Source organism: Artemia sp. Qi Xiang Cuo, chromosome 14 (assembly GCF_049724085.1).
Source record: "Artemia sp. Qi Xiang Cuo chromosome 14, ASM4972408v1, whole genome shotgun sequence".
Lineage (NCBI taxonomy): Eukaryota > Metazoa > Arthropoda > Branchiopoda > Anostraca > Artemiidae > Artemia > Artemia sp. Qi Xiang Cuo.
Genome location: NC_142807.1, coordinates 15,375,440 through 15,401,726, shown reverse-complemented (window position 1 = coordinate 15,401,726; position 26,287 = coordinate 15,375,440). Strand labels below are relative to the sequence as shown.

The following is a 26,287-nucleotide window of genomic DNA, read 5'->3' as shown; positions in this document are numbered from 1 at the left end:
CATATCTTTGCCGACAAGCAACGCTTCTTTCTGAATCACCCCAGAAAGGCAATTGCATTTATAAAGACCTAGGTGACCGATAGAGCCATGAAAAACATGATAAAGAATGATAATAAATTTAATAAAATCTAAAGAAAAATATAACAAGTGGGAGCAGACAATTATAATAAATTGTTCACTGACTTCTGCTGATTATGAGCATAAGAACAATTTTAGACTGAATTAGATGCAAACCCATTTGAAATATATTACATCATATTCCTGCAGGATCCTCGTAAAATACAAAAGATGTTGATGGTCTTTCCTAAAAAACAAAGAAAATATTCATAAACAGATAATAATTAACATTAATCAAAAAGAAAAATGGGGGAAAAAAAATGAAAAATAGACTAAGGTTTAGGCTAAGCTTACATTAAACAAAGTTTAAACTAGACCATTTATTTTGAGTACCGCATTATTTAAACAAAGTTTAAAAAACGTCCATTAAGAGTGCTTCAGATGGGACAACATTCTGCTATGCGTCAAGTTGACACGTTTTTAATCGTAAGGGGGGAGGAGGATATTACTGTATATGTAAGTGCCAAAAAAACCCCATGGAAAGTAATTACTCAGGGTTCTTAACTCCAGCCTGTATCTCTGTGTCCATAATGATAATATTTTTTGTACAGATCGGATAAAAAGTAAAAAATTCGAAAAAAAATTGCAACCAGCTTAACAAGGGAACAAATAGAATGTTGTGAAAAATTGCAAAATTGTAGAAAAAAGGTAGGAAGCAAAAAGAAGCTTCCTCAAGAAGTAGCTCTTCTAAGAAGCTTTCTCGACAGAATAATTAAGTCCAGTTTGAATTTTAAAGTGATAATTTAGTTGCCTTTGTGGTTTCATGAAAGAAGCTGATTATATATATATATATATATATATATATATATATATATATATATATATATATATATATATATATCTATCTATCTATCTATATATATATATATATATATATATATATATATATATATATATATATATATATATATATATATATATATATATATATATATATATATATATATATACATATATATACATATATGTATATTCTATAGTGGTTAATATATAAATTTTAACCGGAAATGAACTAAGAAATGACATATGAGTTGCTCTTTCCATATATCTTTACAAAAATATTTGATCTGGAGCAGTCAATGCAGAGTCTATCTCTGTACTCGAATTAGTTACTAAAATGCTCAGAAACAGTAGCTGAGATTAACTTGTAAGCATTGACCATATTCTTACCAATTTCAACCAATAAATTGCTTATATATAATTCTAAGTTTACTGGGTAGCTTGATCCAAGATAACTCTGCATTCATCAAGCAGTAACGGTATTATTTGCTTAATTAAAATACCCCTAGAAATAAATAGAGATTCAAAATTGCTGAATGTTAAAACACACACATAAAAAAATATATAGTTGGATAGACAGATTGAATCTAGCCACAGAATGATCGCAAAATTATCGTCTTTTGTTAATGTAGTAAACCTTAGGAGAGCAGAAAAATAAGAGACCATAAACTGCACAGGAAACAATAACCATCAAATGAGATATGCTTCATGTTTGATTCAAACGCATGTTTTTTTTCCGTCTTCAGTGACTTAGTTGGGAATACTGTATCCAGAGGGGACTACCGGATTTGAAAACCCCGTCCCCCTCCCTCAAAAATTACTGACTTACAAAAACATAACAAAGATGCATATCAACAAATTTTTTTAACTTTTTTTTAAGTTTTTTTTTCTGAAAACTTTCAAAGATTAAAATTCTGTTGATTGCCAAAGACAACTCCACCTTAAAGGTGGAGTTATATGTTTGATAACTGTCAAACATAACAATCATTACCGACACACAACATCCAACAAACATAACAAACAACCATCAAACAATATAACTATCAAACACACCAAACCTCAAACAAAAACACTGTTAATTTCCCAAGGGATGTCACAGGAATTCCAGTTGAAAAGGAATTGGGCGGCACTTGAAAGCTGGGGTGGGATGTACTTGAAGTAATTGATGGGATACTACTTTTGTTTACATATATTAATTCAAAAAAATTCCACAAAATAAGTTTTTCAAAAAAAAGTAAAGAACTTCATTAAACAAAAAATGAACAAAAATAAAATCTAATAGTCAACCAAGCGTGAAACGACCACAAATCAGCATCGATAGATAAATTAAACCCAAAACGAACAGAAATTACAATAAATAACCGAGTCAAACTCAAAACGAGCAGAAATTAACATAAGTTGGTCTCAAAACCCCTATGCCATTCCAGGGCCAGAACATAATTTAAACTTTAGGGAAAAAAATATGAATGAATGTGCATTGTCAACTTAATATATATATACTGATATTTAGCGATCAAAATGTTCATATTATTTGATTTATTAACGTTATAAAAATAATAAAATTTGTATTTTTTTCCTTTAATTTTTTTTATTTAAAAAAAAACTTTAGCGCAAAGAGCGAGGTATTGACAAGGGGGTGAACCCCCTCATATATGTAATAGTTTCTGTTCGTTTTAAGTTTTAATATTGCTTCTTACTTCCAGTTGAAAAAAACTTGTTTTTTTTATTTAACTTCTGATCGTTTTTTAAATAATGCTGGAAAATCTGGCGCCCCCTTCATAGAAATGTTCCTTCCCCCAAGGAAATATCATCCATGGAAAGATCCTACCCCATAGGCCCTACTCTGACCCCCCTCCCCACCAGAAAAAATCCCTGCTGAAACTTCTCTATACTTCCCGAAAACCAATACTATATCTAAACAATGGGCAAAGTTCATAACTTGCAGCCCTTACCTCGGGAACAGTGGGGGATTAAGTCATCCTTAAATAAATACTAATTTTGACTATGCTGAACAAAATGGCTATCTCAAAATTTTGATTGGGTCACTTCGGGAAAAAAATGAGCGTGGGAGGGGGCCAAGTTGCCCTCGATATTGTTTGGTCTCTTAAAAAGGGAACTAAAACTTTTAATTTCCGTTCGAATGATCCCTCTAACGATATTCTAGGACTACTGGATCGATACGATCACCCCTGAAAAAAAAAAAAAAAATTAATGCTCATCCATGATCTTTCTTCTGTCAAAAAATACCAAATTCCACATTTTTGCAGATAGGAGCTTGAAACCTCCATAGTAGGGTTCTCTGATATGCTGAATCTGATGGTGTGATTTTCATTAGAGTTCTATAGCTTTTAGGGGTTGATTCTCCTTTTTTTCGAAAATAAGGGAAATTTTCTCAGGGACGTAACTTTTAATGGGTAAGACTAAACTTGATTACTTATATATTTAAAATCAGCATAACAATCTGATTCTTCTGATGTATCTATTGGTATCAAAAGTCCGTTTTTTAGAGTTTCGGTTACTATTGATCCGGGTCACTCCTTACTTACAATTCGTTACCACGAACTGTTTGTTGTTTTTTTTTTACCATGGCACTTCGTATAGAAGAAGTTAGCGTTGAAACTATGAAAAGGGCCGATTCGATTGGATATTGAAAATTCTTGTGCCAGTTTTGAGATTTAAAAGTGATTGGAGGGCAACCATCCTCCTTCTTACGCCCCTTTCTCCCAAAAGACATCTAGTAAAAATTTTTAGAGAGCCATTTTGTTGAACTTAATTTAAAAGTCCAATAACTGTGCCTCTGTGGATTTTATGACCCCGGCGTCCCCACAGGAAAATACTGCAAGTTTTTAAATTTGCCTATTGCTTACGTATAGCATTAGTTATTGTGAGGGTGACCACATGTGTTGATTTTTGGTCACTTTTCAAAGTAAAGAGCGAAGTGGACTGAAAGGGTTATTTTTTTACCATAGCACTTCGCATGGAAGAAGTTAGCATTGAAACTATGGACGGGGCCAATTCGATTGGATATTGAAAATTCTTGTACCAGTTTTGAGGTTTAAAAGTGATTGGAGGGTAACCACCCTCCTTCTTACACCCCTTTCTCCCAAAAGACATCCGTTAAAAATTTTTAGATAGCCATTTTGTTGAACTTAGATAAAAAGTCCAATAGCTGTGCCTCAGCGGATTATATGACCCCGGCAGCCCCACAGGAAGGTACTGCAAGTTTTGAAATTTGCCCATTGTTTACTTATAGTATTAGTTATTGTGAGGGTGGCCACATGTGTTGATTTTTGGTCAAGGTCAAGGGTATTAAGGTGAAAACTTCCGGTGGTGGTGAACTAATTCAAAGCACAATATGTGTTTGCAGATTGTCAAACGAACATTTATCAGGAACGGCTTAAGCTATTAAGTTAAAACTTTCAGGGCATGATGCAGGGAATGTTTAATTCGCTAAAAGGCAATATGCATACGCTACTGCTACTCCCAGAACTACTGATACCACTACTACTATTACTACTACTACTACTGCGTCTACTACTGCTTCTAATACTATTACTACTAAGACTATGGGACCACAACTGAAACGTCTCTTGCACCTTCTAAACACCAGAATGTAATTTGCACTTTACATTCAGGGATGAAACATTTTCTTTTTTTGAGAGTAAAGAATTCGAACAAGAGGTCTAGGGCAAGATCTGATTCTAAAAAGATAATTATAATTTGGATACAGTTATAATTTAAACGTTGCAAGTTAATTTATAACTATCATTTTCGATACGATAGGTTTTCGTTCCAATTGTTTGAAACATAAATCTGTCGTTCTAATAAAACAAGAATACTTTAACTCTGAACATTTGTTTTAAGTAATAGGATAAAAACAAACAAAAATAATATCTATTAATCAATCAAATAAAAATTGCGTTATTTCACCTGGTTGTAAACACTTATTGTGTTCTACCAACAAAAATAATTCTAAATCAGAAAATCTGTTTCCAAGACTTACTTGGCACGTTTGTGATAGTAGGGGTCCTTGTCATACCTGTCACAGTCGTCGTAGTAGGCTTGGTTGTGCTGGTGATGGTACGGTGTGCTGGTGATGGTGCTGTTGTAGTTACGACTATGAGAAAAAGAACATAATCTTTATATTGAGTGATATTAAAAGTATCCTTCAGTATGAGACAGTGGCACCGTGGGATATACACGAAAAGTATTCAAGCACAACTAAAATAGCAATGAAGCCGGCCAGACGACAGGCAAAAATATCGTAGCATAAACTTTGGCGACGCAATTACCTCACACTAGTAGATTATTTACCGAATTTTTTTAAGATAATCTGCCAGTATGTGAAGTATCTATTGGCTAGTACAACTTAACTTCCATTCGAAAGTTAAATTTTTTGTTTATTCCAACAGCGGAACTAAATTACGAAATTATTTTTCCAGGAATCAGAGGCAACGCTGCCCCCCCCCCCCTAGACCTTCACTTTACTTGCAGAAGCAGAATCAATATTTCGATCCATGTGATAGTTTTGACCTCACAAATGCCTTCATTCAGGTTAATTACTCCATAGGCGACATTGCCTTTATATTTATATATAAAGGCAATTATAGAAATACAAAAATCCTGGGTTGGGAGCTGCGGCCTTCGCCCCTAGGCACGAAGCTACACACATTTATGCTGCCCCCCCTTCCTCTCCCCCTTCATCACACTATCGAATGCCCCCCCCCCCCTAGACAATATGCTGCCTACGCCCATGTGGATATCCCTGGATACACTTCAAATTTTCGGCGGTTAGAAGACAAGCGACAATCAGAATCCATATATATAGAATCTATATATAGATGCCTGCCGCTTGCCAAGTGTCGGGGCCCGGTACTATATATTATATAGTACCGGTATAGTATAGTATTATATAGTACTATATACCGGTATAGAACTAGTATAGTATAGTATTATATAGTTACCCGGTACCGGTAAGTTCGTGTAAGAGGCCTGAAGAGTGGAGTTTGTCAGTAATCATACCATTATTTCAGAATGGGGATGGGTCTCATCATAACAATTATCGAGGAATCCATTTAAGGAATAGTTTACCGAAGTTATTTTGTAAGGTATTAGACCTTAGACTAAGGAGGTGGATAGGAAATAGGGATGTTTTGTATAAGGTTCAAGCGGGTTTTAGAGAAGGTTTTGGGACGATTGATAATGTATTTATTCTGCAGGCCTTAGTCAATAAATATACTAGTGCTAAAAAAGGAAGGTTATACACGACATTTATAGATATTAAAGGAGCTTTTGATAATGTTTGTAGGTTTCTACTAATGGAAAGTTTGTTAGAGATAGGTCTCCCGGTCCCATTTGTGTTAGTTTTAGTTCAAATGTATAGGTTTACTAGAGTGGTTGTGAGAGTTGGTAGACAAGTTTCAAGGGTAGTTAGAAGATATAAAGGTGTTAAACAGGGTTGCACATTGTCTCATAAATTATTCGCCCTGTTTATAAATTCTGTAGTGGCGTTTATGGAAAAGAAGGAGGCGCCAATGGTGAGTTTAGATATTGATTCCATTTGCATGATGTTGTTCGCAGATGATATTGTTTTGGTTGCTAATTTAGAAAGGAACCTTCAGAAATTACTTGATAGTTTAGGTGATTATTTGGATAGGAAAAAGTTAGAACTTAATGTGGACAAAAGCGTAGTGTTAGTATTCCGTAAATGTGGTAGACTTGAGGAGTATGTTAATTTTTAGTTTTAAGGGTAAAAGAGTTAGATTAGAGGAGGAATGGTCATATTTAGGTGTTAAGTTTAAGAGGAAAGGAAATTTATTTAGTACTTATGCAGAAAGTAGGATCGAAAAAGGTAAGGCATGTTGTAATATGGTATTAAGAAGTCAGCTGAGGGATATTAAAAAGATCCAAGTAGTTAAAGAGGTTTTCAGGGCTAAAATTTTAGGTGTAATGCACTATGGTTCTGAGGTTTGGGGGTATGTGAAGGGAGATAAGCTACGAACAATGCAATTAGGATATTAAAAGAGGTGGCTAGAGATAAGTAAGCACACAAATAGTTTAGTAGTTAGAGGTGATTTAGGCTTGTTTTCTTTAAGAAGTCGTAGGCTAGTTAATATGGTTTGGCTTTGGTAAAAAAATTTAGTGATGCCTAGGGTGCGTGTGATGAAGGCGGCTTACTTAGAAATGTTGAAGGGCCGCTCAGGTAGTGGGTGGCCGTACCAAATTAAGAGTGTATTAGATCAGTGTGGACTAAGCCATATGTGGGGGGATAGCTTAGGGCTCGAGGATATGGGGGATGAAGTAAGTAGAGCAGTTGAAAGGATTTTACAGGACCAAGAAATACAGGCATGGCAGGCCCAGCGTTCAATTTCAAATTCACTGCGCCTTTATTGTCGGTCGAAGGAGATTTGGGGAGAAGTTTTATTTTTTAAGGTGGGTTTGAATAAAAATGAAATAAAGCTATTAATTAAAAAGAGGGCAGATAGTTTGCCACTGGGCCAAAGAAGAAAGTTTATACGGAGGGAAAAGTCAAAGGCTGGTCCATATTTTTGTCCTATGTGTGGAGGTTTAGATGAGAGCGTGTATCACTTGATGTGTGAATGTGAGAAGTTGAGTGGTTGGAGACTGGAAGTGTTTGGTAGGGGGGTTTATGATTTTGAGTGGTAGGTGAATGTGTTTGCGGATGAGTGTTTTATGGGTATCAGAAGCTTGGCACGATTCCTTCGTCTCGCGATGAATCACAGAGGTATATTTCTGTAGGATTATGTTAGGCTATGTGCAATTTCTTTGTAACGGTTCTTTGTTTATATTTTTTGCCATGGCCTATGGGCTTTTAGCGCAAATAAATTCTATTCTATATATAGATGCCAGCCGCTTGCCGAGTGCCGGGGCCCTGTATAAAAATGTTAATATTATTTGATTTTTTTTTTTTAATCCCACCTCCTCTCCTCTCGGTGACATAATAATCTTTTTCACATAATTTCAAAACTTTAATGTAACCTACACTAATTTAAAAACGACATTTATTTTCTAAAATTTTTAAGTAAGGAGCGACCGGGCTCAATGGTGACCGAAACTCCAGAAAACGGGTTTTTGATACCAATAGAAACATCAAAGGAATCAGATTTCAATGCTGAATTCAAATATATAACTTTTATGAAGTTTAGTCCTACCCATCAAAAGTTAAGTGCCTGAGAAAATTTGGCTGATTTTCGAAAAAAGGGGGAAAGACCCCCTAAAATTTATAGAACCTTAGTGAAAATCACACCATCATATTCAACGCATCAGAAAATCCTACTGCGGAGGTTTCAAGCTCCTATCTACAAAAATGTGGAATTTTGCATTTTTTGCCAGAAGAAACATCACGGATGCGTGTTTATTTTTTTTTTATTTTTTTTTCCCAGGGGTGATCGTATCGACCCAGTGGTCCTAGAATATCAAGGGAGGACTCATTGGAACTGAAATTAAAAGTTATAGTGCCCTTTTTAAGGGACCAAAAAATGGAGGGCAACTAGGCCCCCTCTCACGCTCATTTTTTCCCAAAGTCACCTGATCAAAATTTTCAGATAGCCAATTTGCTCAGCATTGTTTAAAATATGATATCCCAGTCCTTTAGGATGACTTAATCCCCCGAAGTCCATAGGGGGAGGGCTGAAAGCTATGAACTTTACCCAATGTTAACATACAGTATTGGTTATTAGGAAGTCTACAGACGTTTTTAGGGGGGATTTTTTTCTGGTAGTAGGGGGGTGGGTGGGTTGGGGGGTTATGGGGGAAGATCTTTCCGTGAAGGAAGTTTTCATGGGGGGAGGGACATTGTTATGAAGGGGGCACCGGATTTCCCAGCATTATTTAAAAAAAAAGATCAGAAATTAAATATAAAAAAACAAGTTTTCCAACTGAAAATAAGGAGTAACATCAAAACTTAAAACGAACAGAAAATATTACTTGCATGATTGGATTCACCCCCTAGTCAATACTTCGCTCTTTAAGCCAAAGATTTTTTAGTAATTTCATAAGAGCTATTTATTCTAAATAACGGCCTTTGTGATTAAGGGGTCATTTTTAAAGAATTGGAGCAAAATTTGAACTTTAGCTTAAAGAGCGAGGTATTGATTAGGGGGCAAGCCCCCTAGTATAGGCTACGTATTAAAAATATATGAATATAAAAGTTTGTTACGTAAGTTAATTCGTAACTTAGGTATATTTATTACTAATAAAAACATTCGTAAATAAAATTAAACAAGTTTCGAGAAAGCCATTTAACCAAATAAAAGTAAAATTAATAGGCAACTTTTGTTTTAATTATTTATGTAGGGTGAGCCAATATCAAAACCTTTATTAATTCAAAAACGTTCAAAAATTAAATGAAAAACAAGTTTTCTTAACTGAAAGTAAGGAACGACGTTAAAACTTAAAACCAAGAGAAATTATTCCGTACATGAAAGGCGCTGTCCCCTCCTCAACACCTCGCTCTTTACGCTAAAGTTTGACTTTCTCACAACTCTTATTTTTTTTAAACAATATCTGTATCGGTTCGAACGTCGTTTACATGGAGCTTTTCTTTATATATTATCACCACGCTTCCTCTACCCGCATTGCAATTCGTAAAATACTTATATTCAGGTTCTAGACCTTTTAATTCGCTTGTGTCGTTCTCTTGTATAAATGCTAAGTCAATTCTTTCTTTTAGTAGATACCCTTTTAGCGTTATTTGTCTACTTTTTTCCTTTATTCCATTTACGTTCAAAGCTGCGAAATTTTTTTGAAGCTCTTGCAAAAGTAGTGTAGGTATAACGATAAGTAGCGGGCAGTCCCCCCATATAGCTATAACGATAAGTAGCGGGCAGTACTCCCATATAGCTATAATATAAGGTAGCAGAGTGTCTCCCGCCATACAAGCAGACAGTACAATGACCGGATTCAGCCTACCATGAAAATTCGCACTGATCTCTGTTAAAAGTGCGTGATCTTTCTGTTAAAAGTCGTGCGTGTTTTCATAGTATTGTGATTTGTTTCCTGGTATGATGTTATGAAATTCTGTCTGTAAATTAATTTGTTAGGTGTGGATTTTTTATGTTTAACCTTGAACAATGGTATAAAAACTCTGACAATGGGTTATTTTATCAGTTCAAAATTGCATTTACAATACAATGATGGATTCTAACAAAAGGAATATTAATGAAAGTTAAACAAAAGAAGTAAGTTATTCTTTTATATTCTTGGTGAGTAAAAAAATTAATTCTAATAAAATTTATACAGACCCCATTATAGTTAACAGATTGTTAAATATTTTTTGAACCTAGATCTCCAGAGGTCGGTAAAGAGCAATATCAAAACAAGAAAAAAGTATGTAAACACTGCATTTAAATGGCTTGCGAGCTTAGTACATGAGGTAAATCATACCTATTTTTTATTCCGGCCCAAAGTTCCCCCCCCCACTATGCCACAGTCGTCCACCCCCACTCCACCAACCCCCTCCCTCCAGCCCCCTCCCTCGAATCCCCCCTCCAATTTTTTTTTACATCTCTTAGAATGTCATGAAACACTTAAAACACATAAAATTCATATTTAATATTTTTCCAACTTTAAAATGGGAATGATATAGATATGTGTGTCGCAACTTTTACTATTAGAAAAATAATATTTGTAGTGACCACTTCTTTTCTGACAGTTATTTAAAATTTTTTTTTCTGACAATTTTTTTTTCTGACAGTTTTTTTGAAACTTTTTTTTCTGACAGTTTTTTTTTAACTTTTTTCAACTTTTTTTTTACATCTCTAAATCATATCAGAAAAATAGAATGACACTTTTAATTTAAATTTTAAAAACTTATTTTTGTGCATACTATTGATGAGGACTGATGGTTCTCTTTTAAGATTTTTTTCATGAAAAACAAACTTTTTTTTTTTAGGATTTTTCAGAGCTCCCCCTACCCGTTAAGAAAATAAGAAGGGGTGAAGCGACTCCAGTGGTCATGTCAAACAGACCAACTGTTATACAATATGGTCGTAGGTCGAATCCAATAATGCCATTAGCATTAACCGTAAACCACTCAATAGCCAACTATCCAGCTGCCACATCGAACATCCACAACAAGTTGACAAAACCTTCCAGACCCATCATACAACAGCCAACTTTCAACTGGTCAATTCTCACATCCAAACACTCACAACAAGATGACACAACCATTCGGACCCATCATACACGAGCCAACTGTCAACTAGTCAACTGCCACACCCAGCATGCAAACCATACTCCCATTCCATGAAGCTGATGCAGTCATGGAACCAGTCACCTCTCTCCGTGATTACGTACTAAAAATTGTATCTTCTCTTTCTCTCTCTCTCTCTCTTATCTCTGTATATGTCTATCTCAGTGTGCGTGTTATATAAAAAAAAAAAACAAGAAAAAAAACCTCAATGTCAATGTTAGGATCTAGCATGAATTAAGAATTTAAAAAAAGTAATAAAAGGGTAGCGGTTCTACAGATTTAGGTCATTAAACACTGAAAATATTTTTTTCAGCTTAATTGAAGTGTCACATCACCATATACAAAAAATGGCATAATTTCTCTTTTTTATACCAGGTTACACTCAAAGAATCATATTAAACACACACACACACACACACACACACACACACACACACACACACACACACACACACACACACACACACACACACACACACACACACACACACACACACACACACACACACACACACACACACACACACACACACACACACACACACACACACACACACACACACACACACACACACACACACACACACACACACACACACACACACACACACACACACACACACACACACACACACACACACACACACACACACACACACACACACACACACACACACACACACACACACACACACACACACACACACACACACACACACACACACACACACACACACACACACACACACACACACACACACACACACACACACACACACACACACACACACACACACACACACACACACACACACACACACCCACACACAGACACACACAGTCACTCCCTATAAGACACTGACACACAAACACACACACACACTGCCACAGGAACACGCACACACAGTCACACACACACACGCCCACGCGCGCACACACGCACACACGCACACACACACACACGCACACACGCACGACACACAGCATTTATGGCCGTTTATATGACGTCACAAAAATGACGTCATGTATGCATAACTTGTAACCTTTGGGTCCGACTTCTTGAGTTTGCTAATGTCAGGAAACGACATCATCTAAAAACTGTTGCTATTAACTAGATAACTTACGCTAAGAAATAACTTTAATTTTCTTTTTTGGTCATGCTTTTATTTTGATTTGTATCAGTCTTAATATTTGTTATAACTTTATTTACGAAAGAAAGGAAAAGAATTGAAACATTCTAAAGTTTATTTCATTAGAATTATCAAACTCGTCAGTATAGAGCAAGCAGGGAACTCTTTCTTAAAAATATAGTTTATTTTTTGATGAACTATTTCACTTGTAAATTAAAACATATAAAATGATACTACATTACTACCTGTTAAAAATAAGAACAATTTCCTTTTGTTCACATAGAATAATATAATTGGAAAAAAGATCTGTATTTACTTGTAGGCAGGCACGAATCTCCAGCAATTTTATTGGGGGGGGGGAGTGGTCTATATCTGGATCGTTAAAGGGTATGGGAAGTTTAATATTTTTTTCTCCACATTATTTGGGGGGGGGGAGCACTGGTCACCCTTGCCACCCCCAAACGACGCCCCTGCTTGTAGGCTACTAGGGTACTGTTGTTTTAATTATTCCAGGGAAAATACTATCTAGTGGCTAAGTTAGAAACAGGTGAAGTTTTAGTTGAAGGGCTATTTACTGTTTTGGAAAGTAAATTTGGCTATTTAGATGGTCTTGTTGAATGGCATTTTCAGGCAGGGGCAAATCTCCAGCATTTTTATTGGATGGGGGGCAAGAGGGTTCCATATCTGGATATTCCAGGGTTATGGGATTTATAATACTTTTTCTGTATTATTGGGGGGGGGGGCAACTGCCCCCCTCCAAAAAAACACCCCTGCTTTCAGGAATGAATCTAGGGCTTAAAATTCATTCTGAAAATGTCTTATCAAACTAATATCTTTACCCAGTTCTTATTTCAATAAATATTGCCTATACCAGATTCCACTGCTGATGTAGAGACAAGGTGACCACACTGCTTGATGTCTTTTTGCTCCTACTAGGCCTTATCTTGCTTGCAAATCAAATTTAAAGCCCTTAAGTGAATTCTGAAATAGGCTTAATATCTAATTCCTTACTTTTTAGAAGCTGGTAAAATTCTACTTTAGCTATATTTTGGCTATCTTGGAAAGGGGTTAGGTTAGGAAAATGAAACTTTCAGGGATGGGTCTACAGGCTAAAGTATGTCCAGGGAAGGTATTTTGAAGTACCTACCTCCACTCCTCCCTCTAGAGGGTCTTGAAATTGATCTACATGACAGGTCTTTAGGCTACCTATTGAAATTTTGACAAAACAACATTTACCTTAATTTTCAGTTATGAATTTCTTTTTCTATGGCTTTAGTTCTGAAAATGCAATTTCTGAGTAGAATTTTAAGCCATATCAATATTTTTTTTAAAATTTAGGAAATGTATTTGCATATCTTTAAAACCTTACAAATTGGGATTGAGCAAAGTTGTGAAGCTGAAAACAATTATATTGTACTTCATTAAAGCAGAAGATCTATTTTGGATGGATTCACTTTTATAAACACATCAAATTTTTAAATGTCATCAAAGGTGAGGACCCTTTACAGGGAGAAGAAGCAGAGGTAGGTGCTTCAAAATACCATCCTGGGACATACTTTAGCCTGTAGACCCATCCCTGAAAGTTTTTATTACCAAAAAAAATTTAAAACATTATAAAATGCTTAGCCTACTTAGGCTAATCTATATTGTTTCAAAATGCAGACTGCTTTTCTTTGCCCAATAGTCCCCCCCCCCACTCACACTGAGACATACATCATTGTACAAATACTTATATAGGCCAAATCATTTATCCTCATTATAGTTAGTTTATTATATTTTGATAAAACATGAAAAAAGGCATTGTCATAGAATAAAATCAGATGCACATTTACCCTTTGACTATTTCTATAGTTTTGAAGATTGCTTGGATGAGGGGTAAATTCTTACCTAAATTTTGACAAAAAAACATTCTCTAGATTTTGGGTTTTCAGTTTTTTTTCATTTGCTCTAGTTTTGGAAATACAGTTCCTATTATTTCTGCAAGGTGCCAAGTCATATCCAATTTTTTTTAAGTTTAAGAAATGGATAAATTTTTTTATTTTAGATCTAATTAAGCAGAATTGAGCAAAGATAAGGCTCAAAATACTTTCCTTGTAAAAAATAAATAAATGACAAATGGTTTGGTAAAGGTCACCAACAACCACTACACAATAGAAAGAAAAGAGATGGAGGTTGGTGCTTCAAAATACCTTTCTAGAGGCTTGCCAAAGCTCTGGAACCATTTCTGAAAGTTTCATTCACCTTTCTCAACTATTTTCTGAGATAGACAAAAGCCCCTCATCTAGAATTTTAACCAAAAATATATTGTTAAAGAAGCATTATGCCTGTAGGCATAGGCCATAAATCAGGTAAGAAAAACAAATAGCCTACCACTAGATTCTGCATTCAGTGCTCTTTTAAACTATTACAATTGCTGCTATTGTAATGGTGTAACAGCTCCCTTTTCCCTGATAAAGCCAGATATAGCCCTAGGCTGTATGTAAAGGCTTGTGGAGTTTCAGAGGCCCCAATATACAAATATATAGGGGAGCAACCATGTTTTTCAAAATCCACAAGGCAGTTAGTTTTACATTTTTTTTTCTTCAATGAAAATATCCAAAAAACTATTGGTTCAAGTTTAGTAGTTGACGGATTATAAAGGAAATGCACAAATCAAAACAAAAGTACATTCATTATTTTATGTTCTTTCCAAATATCATGGTTGTTTTTCTGATAATGCACCCCCTTTTGTTGTCCCAATTGTCCAAGATATAGCATAAGAATGTCTTTAATTCTTATTACTCAGACAAAACTAGATTTCATAAAGACTTGAGAATTCAGAAACCTCTTTTAACAGAGAAGCATGATGTATCACACAATCACACAATAAAAAAAAATGTATATTGTCCAGCAATGGCTCAAAGCACCCTGGCCGGAGGGGGGTGACATCCCCTCATTTAAACAACTCCTAGATCACAGTATACAATCCATTAAAATTTATCAGACATTAATCCTATCTCATGATTAAATGTGTAACTAAGAACAGCTATATTTGTATTCAACTCTTCTTCAAAGTGGACCACCACTGGACAATTTTGTTTAAGTTAATGGCAGTGATGAGTTCTTTTTCATTTGCCAACAACATGAGGGACTCTAGTCAAGAAACAACAGTGGTAATTCTCTGGAAATTCTTAACAAAGCTGAGCTTGCTAAATGTTCTTTCTACAGCAGCAATTACCTTAAAAATTACCTTAAATCGCACTTGCCAGCGATAAAGACGAATCCTGTAGACGCCGGTCAATGATGATGGTGGCTCAGCTCATTGGTGCATCCCAAACTGTGCGCCATGGCTTGCTGCACCAATCTCTGTCAACAGCTGACTTGAAGGCTTCAGTATTAGGGGACATGACTGCATTCTGGCTAAGGGAATTCCATAAGCCAACCACACGGTTGGAGAAAAATTTGTTTTGCAGCCTGGTATTAGCGCGTTTCCGGTAGAGCTTTAGGGGGTGCCCTCTTGTTCTTGACGAACTATCTAACTGGAATAAGTCAGGGATGATATCGTGGTTGCAGATCAATTTGAATGTCATCAATACATCTCCTTGCTTACGTCGGTATGTGAGAGACGGTATTTTGAGCCTCTGGAGTCTGGTAGAATATGGCAAATTTTGAAAACCACTTATGCATTTCGTTGCTCTCCGCTGCACCGATTCCAGAATCAATTGGTCAAGCTTGTTAACTGGCGTGGCAATGGACATCCCAAATTCTAATTTTTGTCAGATCAGGCCCTTTAGGAGCTTAGTAATCACTGCTGGAGATCTACTGCAGAATGTTCTCTTTATTATACCGAGAGTTTGGTTGGCTTTGGCTACTGCAAACTGCGGGTGTAAGTTGAATTTAAGCTTGTTATCAACCAAGACTCCCAGATCTTTTTTGCAGTGACTGGTTGTAAGTGGCTGTTTTGAACCACCATTGGATTCCATAAAATACTGGCTGAGAGGGTTGTTTGCTCCAAAGTGTATGACCTTGCATTTCTGGATATTAAATTCTAGTTGCCAGGTTTTTGCCCACGTTGAGAGTGCGTCAAGATCTGCTTGGATGTCTTTGGTACTTTGGGGGTCATAAATTGGACCGATTATTTTGGAATCATCAGCATATAAGCAAATCTTATTCTTTATGATTGAAAATGCATCATTAATATAGATGTTGAATAGAGTTGGGCCCAAAACCGTGCCTTGGGGTACTCCGCTTTCTACATCTGCTGATTCTGAGAAGAAAATTGATCCACCATCACCAAATACTCTTACCACCTGCTTCCTGTTGGTAAGAAATTGCATCGTCCAATTTATTACTTCATCGTGGAGGCCTATTGCGTGGAGTTTAGAATTTAGCCTCCTATGACATACTTTATCAAATGCTTTTGCTAAGTCTAATAATATCATATCAACTGGGGATCCCGTGTCCATAAGTTCTGTGACATGCTCGTAAGCATCAATGAGGTTAGTATCAACTGATCAACTGGGGCGGAAGCCATGCTGGCTAGGAGATAGTAGCTTGTACACATTTAGGTTTTCAATAATGGCTGAATTAACTATGCCTTCAAGAAGTTTTCCCACTCCCGAGGTGAGACTAATTGGTCGATAGTTGCTGGCTTCATCTCTGCTGCTTCCTTTATGAACAGGTGTAATGGAAGCTTCCTTCCAGTCTTGTGGAATAGATTTAGTATTTAGGGACTTTTGGAATAGTAGGGTGAGGGGGAATAAGAGCCGAGGGGGCACTCCGTCAGGTCCTGTTGATTTATTTGGGTTAATCTTCTTTAGTCGAGTCTCTACATCTACTTTAGTAATATTAATGGGCGGCATACTTTTTTGAATTTCGTACTGTGGGGGGTCTGGAAATGGGGCATTATCTGCAACTGTGAATACTGAAATAAACTGCTTATTTAATGCATTAGCTATCTACCTTGGGTCACAGATTTTAGATCCATCTTGTACAAGTTGAGTGACAGAATGCCTTCCAGGCTTACCCGATGACACATACCTCCAAAATATTTTAGGGTTAGTTTTTGTTGCAGCTGCCACTGATTCCTCATACTTCTCGGTGATATTTCTGGAGAGACTTCTAAGCTGGTTACGCGCCTTCTTATATTTTGTGTAATAGTCAGCCTGGTTTTGATTCTTTGTGTACAGCTTCCAGTACTTCTTTTTTCAGTTCCTAGCCATTTTTATTTCTTTTGTAATATACAGTACAAGTTGCAGCCAATTTTCAAAGGCAATCAGTATGCTTAAGTTGATGTTGCTGGCTATTATCTTTGCCTAGGACATCTCTGAAGCAAGAAGCATCTTGGCAAAACTGAAACAGAACTTCAAATTCTACTTAAAAAGAAGTAGAATCTGGAGTTCTTTCTTTTGGTTTGGAAAAGAACGTTGTTGCTAGCTGAATATCTTCAACTGAAACTTTTTTTTTTTTAAAGGAAGCAGAAGTAAGGAATAAAATGGCTAAAAATTGACAAGGTAAGCTCTGAGATTATCTCCTGTCATTGTAGTCAACCTTTCAAGCAGGATTCTCAAATGTTGTGAATGGAATGGATACATTGGTATCTCAGCTTGACTGAGCTGGGCTGTCAAAACAAGATGGTCCAAGTCACCAACTATTATGTCTGACGAAACCTGCCTCTGGATCGGCTTCTCTCATTCTGGCAAAAGCTTTTGTAGTGTCAATGAAATTGTTCATTTCATCCTCCAATATTCTTTCAAAAGCTTCTGTCAAAGTTTCAAGCATCTCAATTGAATTGATAATGTGAATCTCCTCTTGTTCAAGTTTTTTGTTGCTACTTTTATTGTGCACATTGTTTTTCATAAACATGAGGCAAGCAATAAATTTGAAGTTTAGAATCATTTTTAGAAGGCTGCTACCTTGTGCCTTTGTCTTCACATTGGTGTTCTTTGTCTGTTTTGTAAATGGCTGAAACTATTTCTTAAAACAAAGTAACTACTGCTTGTATAGTTTCAGTCCTTACAGTTCACCAAGTCTGTGATAAGTTGTGGAGATTAAGGCTGTTTTCAATCAAAGATAGTTTTGCTTTAAGGGTGGCAAAGTGCTTTGTAGCTGAAGAGAAGAACACATATTTGTTGTCAAGGATGATGAAAAGCTCAAGTATAAAAAAAGGTGAATTGTAATTATGTTCATTCACAGTGTTTAGCCTATGGGCCTGGCAGGGAATATAAGGCACATGGCAATCAAGAAGTTCAGATATTTTCTGCTTGGCCCTATTAAATTGACCAGACATCAAACTTACATAGTCATAAGACTGGAAAGCAAGTTTATCCAGAAGAATTCATCTCGTTGACAATGTTCCTATAATACTTTCTGCCATACCCTGCCAATTTTTTCATTAGCCTCGCTAACATCATAGTTTCTTTCTAGGTGTCCCTTCTGAGTTGATACAGCAGATTATGACCCCAAGGTTATCAGAATGTGAAGCATTGGGTATTGCATCTGTCATCAAAGAATAAAGTTCTGAATCCTAGACTTAGCTGAAGATCTTCTCCCTAATTTCTGCTGAAAGAAAGTAAAAGAACTCGTTCTGGGGAATTATTTGTAAGTAAGTAAATTTGTATGTTCTATATATGTGCTATCAAGAGCTGCCACATATCTTGCTAGAAGTTGAACAGTTTGAAAAAAGTTGTGTTTTATTTTTCAATTCTCCTAAAGCAAATACTTATCTTGTTAGGGTCCTTGCAATGTCCAACAAATTTTCACAATTTTTCTGTTTGTCTCTTCACCTTTTGTTTGCTGCAAAACCTTAGTTTGAATGCTTTTTTCAAGTAGGAAATCCATATAATTACTGTTACTGACAAAGTGACAAAAACAGGACATAGATGCTTTGTGTGGCCCAGGGAAAAAATGACTTGCTTGTTTTTTGCAACTCAGAGGTGTGTGTGACTTGGAGGAAAAATGACCTGCTAGTTTTTCTTTTTTTTGCCTTTACTTTACTCTTCATTTTGTAATATTGCTGCAGACCGTCTTCCACCTAAGCTTTTCCGGATTGGTTGCTCCTGAAACCACTAGAGAAAAGAAAACACACAAAGGAGAAGGCAGTATCTTTCTCAATATTGTATTCTAAGAACTGGTAATCCTTATACCATCCTGAAAGAAAACGCCACTTTTTTTCCTTTTTTATATTGAAGGATGAACCGGGAATACACTCAGCTTTGGTTGACTTGGACCACATAAAATAAGGTACTTCCTTTGGTTTTGCTAGAGATTAGCTTCCTTATTCCTGGACCCTTGTGAACTATACTTTCAAAATCGTCACTGTAACTTTTGACAAGAACTCCACTACTTGTTGAAATATTAAAAGGTTCTTCAGTGCAATCAACTGTTAACTCTTTATGCAGTTCAAACACAGAAGATGATGTGGATCGTATTTTCACCATGATATGTTTTGCATTCTACATAAAATTTTATTGGGCAGTCTTAACATTATCATTGGAATCAGTAACTAATGTTATAATGTATTCCAGCTTGGTAACACATGTAACAATATCTTGTTGGGTCTTTGATTTGAAGTGTCTTGCCCTATATTTGACTTCTTCTCATCATTTGTGTCAATTGATGATGTGATATCAAAAATTACTGTAAAGAGCCAGAGGCATACATTTGGAGTAATTTCTTATCTAATTTCTGTTCGTTATAAGATTTAACGTTCCTCTTAATTTTTTCCAAAGCAAAAACTTACCTCCCGACTTGAATGAGCTATCCCAGCGTCTTCAAAAAGAGCTGTTGTCCTGGGGAAAAAAATTCTGGGTACACAGACAAATCTTGCTTCCCCTGCTCAAGCATTGTATTTGTCTCTACCTCATATTGTAATTGAGTTTTTTTTTTCACTGTCCTGTATACTCTTATTTTGAAAGAGTCTCGTGGAGCTCCTTTTCTTTGAATTTTAATCACTTTTCCATTGTGTACAGTAATTTCTTGCCTTCTTTTCCACTTGTAGTGAAAGTTTGACCAACACTCCATACATATAACCCTGTCTGTTGCTTTTGGTTTGTTCATATTAGCTTGTCAAGCTTCAGTTGAATTTTTCCAAACTACTGAACCACCACACAAAAACAAATCATACACAAACATAAACAGATTTTTAAGGCAAGTTGCAAGGCTATCCCTTCAAGATTGTTTTAATTTAAACGACTCTGTTTAAATCCAAAATTATCAAAAATAAAAATTAAACAATAAAATAAAACGACCCTTTTCTATTAACATGTAAACTTGGTTTTTGGTATCTACAAATGAAGGTAAGCAGTGCTAAAATCAACCATTTCTCTAATCAGAAATATGAAAATCCCAAAGTCTTTTCAGCAGAAGGAAAATGCAACATAGACTGTCACTAACTTAATTTAGCACCTATAAACTGGATGAGGCAAAAATAAACGACTTAAATGACTTCATAAAACGTAAGGACCAATTCTGAATGATCAGGCAAAAACAAATCATAATCAAGCATAAGCAGGTTTTTGAGGCACAAGCATGCTACCAGTCCTGTCCCTTTAATCCTGGTTTAATTTAAACAAATCTATTTAAAAACAAAATTTAAAAATTACACTATAAAGTAACAAGACTGTATTCTGTTTACTTGCGAATTCAGCTTTTGGTATCAAACAGTTTGTGGTAAACTGTAAGTAAGGAGCGACCTGGCTCAATAGTAACCAAAACTCTAAAAAACGGAATTCTGATACCAATAGATACATCAAAAGAATCGGATTTTTATCTGATTTCAAATATATAAGATTCATCAAGTTTAATCTTACCCATCAAAAGTTAAGTGCCTGAGAAAATTTCCCTTATTTCCGAAAAAAGGGGAAACAACCCCTAAAAGTTATGGAACTTTAACGAAAAACTTACCATCAGATTTAGCGTATCAGAGAACCCTACTATAGAAGTTTCAAGCTCCTATCTGCAAAAATGTGGAATTTTGTATTTTTGCCAGAAGAAAGATCACAGATGCGTGTTTATTTTATTTATTTTTTTTTTTTTTTAATTACTCCAGGGGTGATCGTATCGATCCAGTAGTCCTAGAATATCGTGAGAGGGCTCATTCGAACGGAGATTGAAAGTTCTAATACCCTTTTTAAGTGACCAAAAAAATTGGAGGGCAACTGGGCCCCCTCCCACGCTCATTTTTTCCCCAAAGTCACCCAATCAAAATTTTGCGATAGCCATTTTCTTCAGGATAGTCAAAAATATGATTAATATGTCTTTGAGGATGACTTAATCCCCCACAGTTCTCAGGGGAAGGGCTGTAAGTTATAAACTTTGCCCATTGTTTACATATAGTATTGGTTATTGGGAAGTTTACAGGCGTTTTCAGGAGGAATTTTTTTCTGGGGGGGGGGGGGGGTCGGAGTAGGGGTTACGGGGGAGAATCCTGTCCATGGAGAATGTTTCCTTGGGGGAAGGGACATTTCTGTAAGGGGGCGCCAGATTTCCAAGCATTATTTTAAAAACAAATCAGAAATTAGATTAAAAAAACAAGTTTTTTTCAACTGAAAGTAAGAAGGAACATTAAAACTTAAAACGAACAGAAATGATAACGTATATGAGGGGGTTCGCCCCCTAGTCAATACCTCATTCTTTACACTAAAGTTTTTTTTAGTACTTTCAAAAGAGCTATCTATTCTAATTAACCGGCCTTTGTGATTCAGGGGTTTATGATTTGAACAAAATTCAAAGTTTAGCGTAAAGAGCGAGGTATTGACTAGGGGATGAACTCCCTAATATACGTAATAAAAACATACGAATATAGAAATTCGTTACGTAAGTTAATTCGTAAGTTACGTCATAACAAAATTTTGAGAAATCCATTAAGCCAAAAAAAGGAAAATTAGTATGCGAATTTCGTTTTAATTATTCATGTACGGTGAGCCAAAATCAAATCTGCATTAATTCAAAAACGTTCAGAACAAAAACAAATTTTTTCAACTGAAAGTAAAGAGCGACATTAAAACTTAAAACGAACAGAAATTATTCCGTATATGAAAGGGGCTGTCCCCTCCTCAACGCCTCGCTGTTTGCGCTAAAGTTTGATTCTGTCTCACAACTTTATTTTTTAAAAGAATAAAAAACTTTAGCGTAAAGAGCAAGGCATTGAGGAGGGGACAGCCCTTTTCATATACGGAATAATTTAGGTTCGTTTTAAGTTTTAATGTCGCTCCTTACTTTCAGTTAAAAAAACCTGTTTTTTTTTTTATTTAATCTATGACTAAAGCCAACTTTTCTCAAAATCAACTATTCTTTACTGTGAAGTTTGAAAATGCAGAAGTCTCCAGGAGAAGGAAATGCAACATAGACTGTTTCAGAATTGAACACCTGGGACCTCAATATCTTCAAAATAAATAACTTTGCAAAAACCAGGGGGGTCGATTCACCTTCCTTCGAGCCACCCCTGATATTATCTGGACTATATATAGGACCATCAAGAGGGGAGGGTGTTGCGCATTGTCAGAAAAGTGACCACAATGTTTGAAAAGAACATAATATAAGGAGTCTAATGTTTCTACTTTCATTTTTTTGTTTTCTTTAGAAGTGGTACACCACTTGCCTGATACCAAGATAATTTTCACTGAAGATTTTATTTCAAAATAAAAGTGGGGGGGGGGGACTCAAGCTGATTCTGTTCACTTTTTAAATTGGATTTATTTGGCATTGTAAGCCAACTGTTAATGAGCAATAAGGGCAGTAAGGCCATTCTGAAACCAGCTGAAAGAAACCACGATAGTTCAAAAACCACTTTAAAAGAATCATAAATAGACTTACTTGCTTATCTTATATCTAAGCAGGGGCTTAGCTCCAGCATTTATATTTGAGGGCAAGAGGGGTCTCCATCTGGACAGTCAAGGGGCATGGGCTATATAATAATTTTTTCTCCAAATCATTACGTGGGGGCCGGCCCCCCCCCCCCCGAAACGTCGCCACTCTATCTAAGATACATTACTTCACTTTAACCACTCTCCTTCCCGAAGTGAATGAATATATAGCTTGCTTTATATATTCCTAATATATTTTACAACTGCAATACTCGTTTTTTATTGCTGCTTAATTAGTATCTACTGCTGTAAAACTTGGCATTTTTCATTCACATTGTGAAATCTAATAGTAATTGGTCTATATAAAGTGGAATTTACTGTATAGTTTTCTTTTAGAGGGGGTGGGAGTAAGGTGAAGCAATGTGCCTTTAGCAATTGGATTAGCCAGATCATACCTATGAAAGGGTGGCTAGGGGTTTGAATTCCCCCTCCCCCAAAAAATGTTTGTCTGATTTATAAAAACATACTAATAATACAAATGAATAATTTTTTTTATAAATTTTTTTAAGTTTTTTGAAAGGCAAAAAATGACCCCTCCCCTGAAAAAGAAAAAATTCTGGAGCCTTGTAGCCTTGTAGATGAATACATATTTTTATTCTTTAAGGTAGTTTTCAGAATTTTATTGAGTTTCTTCTAATGGTCCTTTAGTGTTAAGTAGCCTATATTTGATCAACAATATATATTCATTGACAATAATGGCTTCCCACAAAATCAGTAAGCTTTTGTGCATACTGTTGGCTAGGACTATATTTGCCCCTATTAGGGGCTAGGACTTTGAAATAGAGGCATAAATTAACAAAATCTAGAGGGTGGAAAGATATTTTTTTCCAAAAATGAGGGGGGAGGTGAGGTAATTTTACTTACTTCAATTTTGTCAATGAAATTACCCCAAAAAAGTGTTTTTATGGAAAAACCCTCAAAAGGGTATTTTGCAATATTTTGGGAAGGGGGTTATTTAGTGTGGGGGAAGGGGGTGGGGGTGGGAGGATAATTTACAAGTTGAATGGTTAGCTTCATGACAGTGAATGAATGAAATTATTTTGTACCTGCAAATACAACAAAGCAAATTCAGAGTACAATAAAAAAGAAGAAAAACAAAAATAAACAAGACAGAAATAAAATAGAAAATAACCACAAAAATACACAATGAACGTCATCCCTTTTAAGAAGGCTAAATGTAGCCTTAGAGTAAGATACCCAGAATTCAGTCCACTAATCACCATCTTATTAGTTCAATTGCAATAAAATAAATTGTGCAGGTTAGAAATCAAATTTTTTCACTTTTAGAATTGTATATTTTCTCAATAAATGTGTCTAGCTTAAACTTTTAGCCATTTACAATTCTACCTAGGGCTGTTTTAAAAGCATCAACAGTCAGTAGTAGAGTCTAATCACAAATGCAATTTTTTTAACCTAAGCCAAATTAAAAACAACAACATACTGCTTAATCTTGGACACATAATATTAAAGTTAGAACTGAGCATCTCAAATCACAGACAAATAAGGCCGTACCCTGAATTTTTTTTTCAGGGGGGGGGGGTGAACAAAAAAACTAAAAAAACACATACAAACTTGTTTATATCCTTTTTGTTGCATTTTTACGAGTCAGACATACATTTTTTTTTGGGGGGGGGGGGTTCAAAACCCCTACCTCCTGGGTTCGGCCTTGCAGACAAACTCAGTAATTGACATGTTCAACCAAAGACAAGTGTTGGGAAAAAGATTAGTTGTATCTAAATAGACTAAGCTATAATGGTAAATTGCTTGAGCCTAGACATTGAAAAAATAAGGTTTTCTAGATTTTAGTCAACCAATCCCACCTAGTCTCTTCCCAACTACCACCCAATCCAAATTATTTTGTCATGGTCCAAGATTAACAAGGCCATATCTAAGGGGGGCGGGGGGGGGGTTATTGGGCTTGACCTTGCTTACCCCTGGAATTTTTGTTATACATGTAAAAAGATAAGAAAAATACATATAAGCAATTTTTTGATATATCTTGTAAAGTTTTCTTTGTCTGGAATAGTCTGTGATCTTGAATTCAATGGTACCATTAATTTGGTAGGTGTCTGGATACTTCCCTCCTGCTGATTAATGAACCCCTCCCCCCCGGTGAAGACACTTCCCCCTCTCCCTTAGAAAATTCTCTCCACCTTTAAACTTGAGCAGCCAAAGGGAAAGTAACAAGGGTGACCACAGAAAATTTTCCTGGGAGGGCCAGACACCAGAACAGCTGTGGTGGGTGGGGGGCATAAGAATATATTTTAGGATATATTTTCTTAGGAGTAAGTTTATTTCTAAATGCATTTAGAAAAAAAAATAATTCTCAAGTAAAAAAAATGGTAATTATTTAGCCTTGGCCCTGCTAATTATTTAGCTGTCCTGGCTAAGTGGACGCGCGCTGGGTTGATAATTCTTTGTCCAAGGGGCGCGGGTTCGATCCCTGGTGTGGCCAGTTTCTTGGTTTGGGACGCGGGTCAGTGGTGTGACCCTGTAAGCTTAGCCAGAGTCAACCCAGCTGTAACTTAGAACATGACAATACCTGGGGAAGGTAAGCAGAGTGCACCTGTGACAGCGCAGATTGAACGGTCTCAAGCCCCCAATGGCGCCTTCTGATTGAAGGATCACGGAGCAATGATCACCACTACTGATGTGGTATTTAAGGGCTTGGTGCCGTGTCCTTTAGCCTTGGCCCCCTCTAAGGAGACATGTTAAGAAAACAATTCTTACTTTAAAATATGTATAATGATCCTAGTTCTTATATTATCCAAGGGGAGAACCTTTATCATCAAGTCTTTCCTCTAAAAATCTTCCAAAGAGGAAAAGTTTCCAAATATCACCACGCTTTCTGAATCTGAGAGATTTGAGTCTCCTCTTGACAGCAATGTCAGTTGAGACTTCTTTCAATATGACTAATTTTCTTCCTTCTCAGCACAACACCATTAGCTGCAAATACTTTTAATACAGCAATAATTAATACAACTCAGCTTCAATCTAAAAAGAAAAGACAATCTTCCTTTATATTGGGATTTTTTTTTTTTTTTTTTTTTTTTTTTTTTTTTATAACAGGGACATATATCATTGCTAAAACCACCAATCAAACCTATTATACATACAAGATCTATCCCTTTTCAACACTGACAATACAGCAATTACATTACTATCAGCATCAGATAAAATCATTTTCTCTACCACTTTCCTGT

The 26,287-nt window shown here is 36.0% G+C and overlaps 1 long non-coding RNA gene across 1 annotated transcript; it reads right to left on the bottom strand.

The window, feature by feature from the left end:
• Positions 1 to 168: 168 nt before the first annotated feature.
• On the bottom strand, positions 169 to 26,278 carry LOC148944190 (uncharacterized). The gene is made up of 3 exons (XR_016142871.1): positions 25,815 to 26,278; positions 4,901 to 5,014; positions 169 to 304 (listed from the first exon to the last, which is right to left on the bottom strand). It is a non-coding gene; the product is annotated as an uncharacterized LOC148944190 (long non-coding RNA).
• Between the last annotated feature and the right edge of the window lie 9 nt (positions 26,279 to 26,287).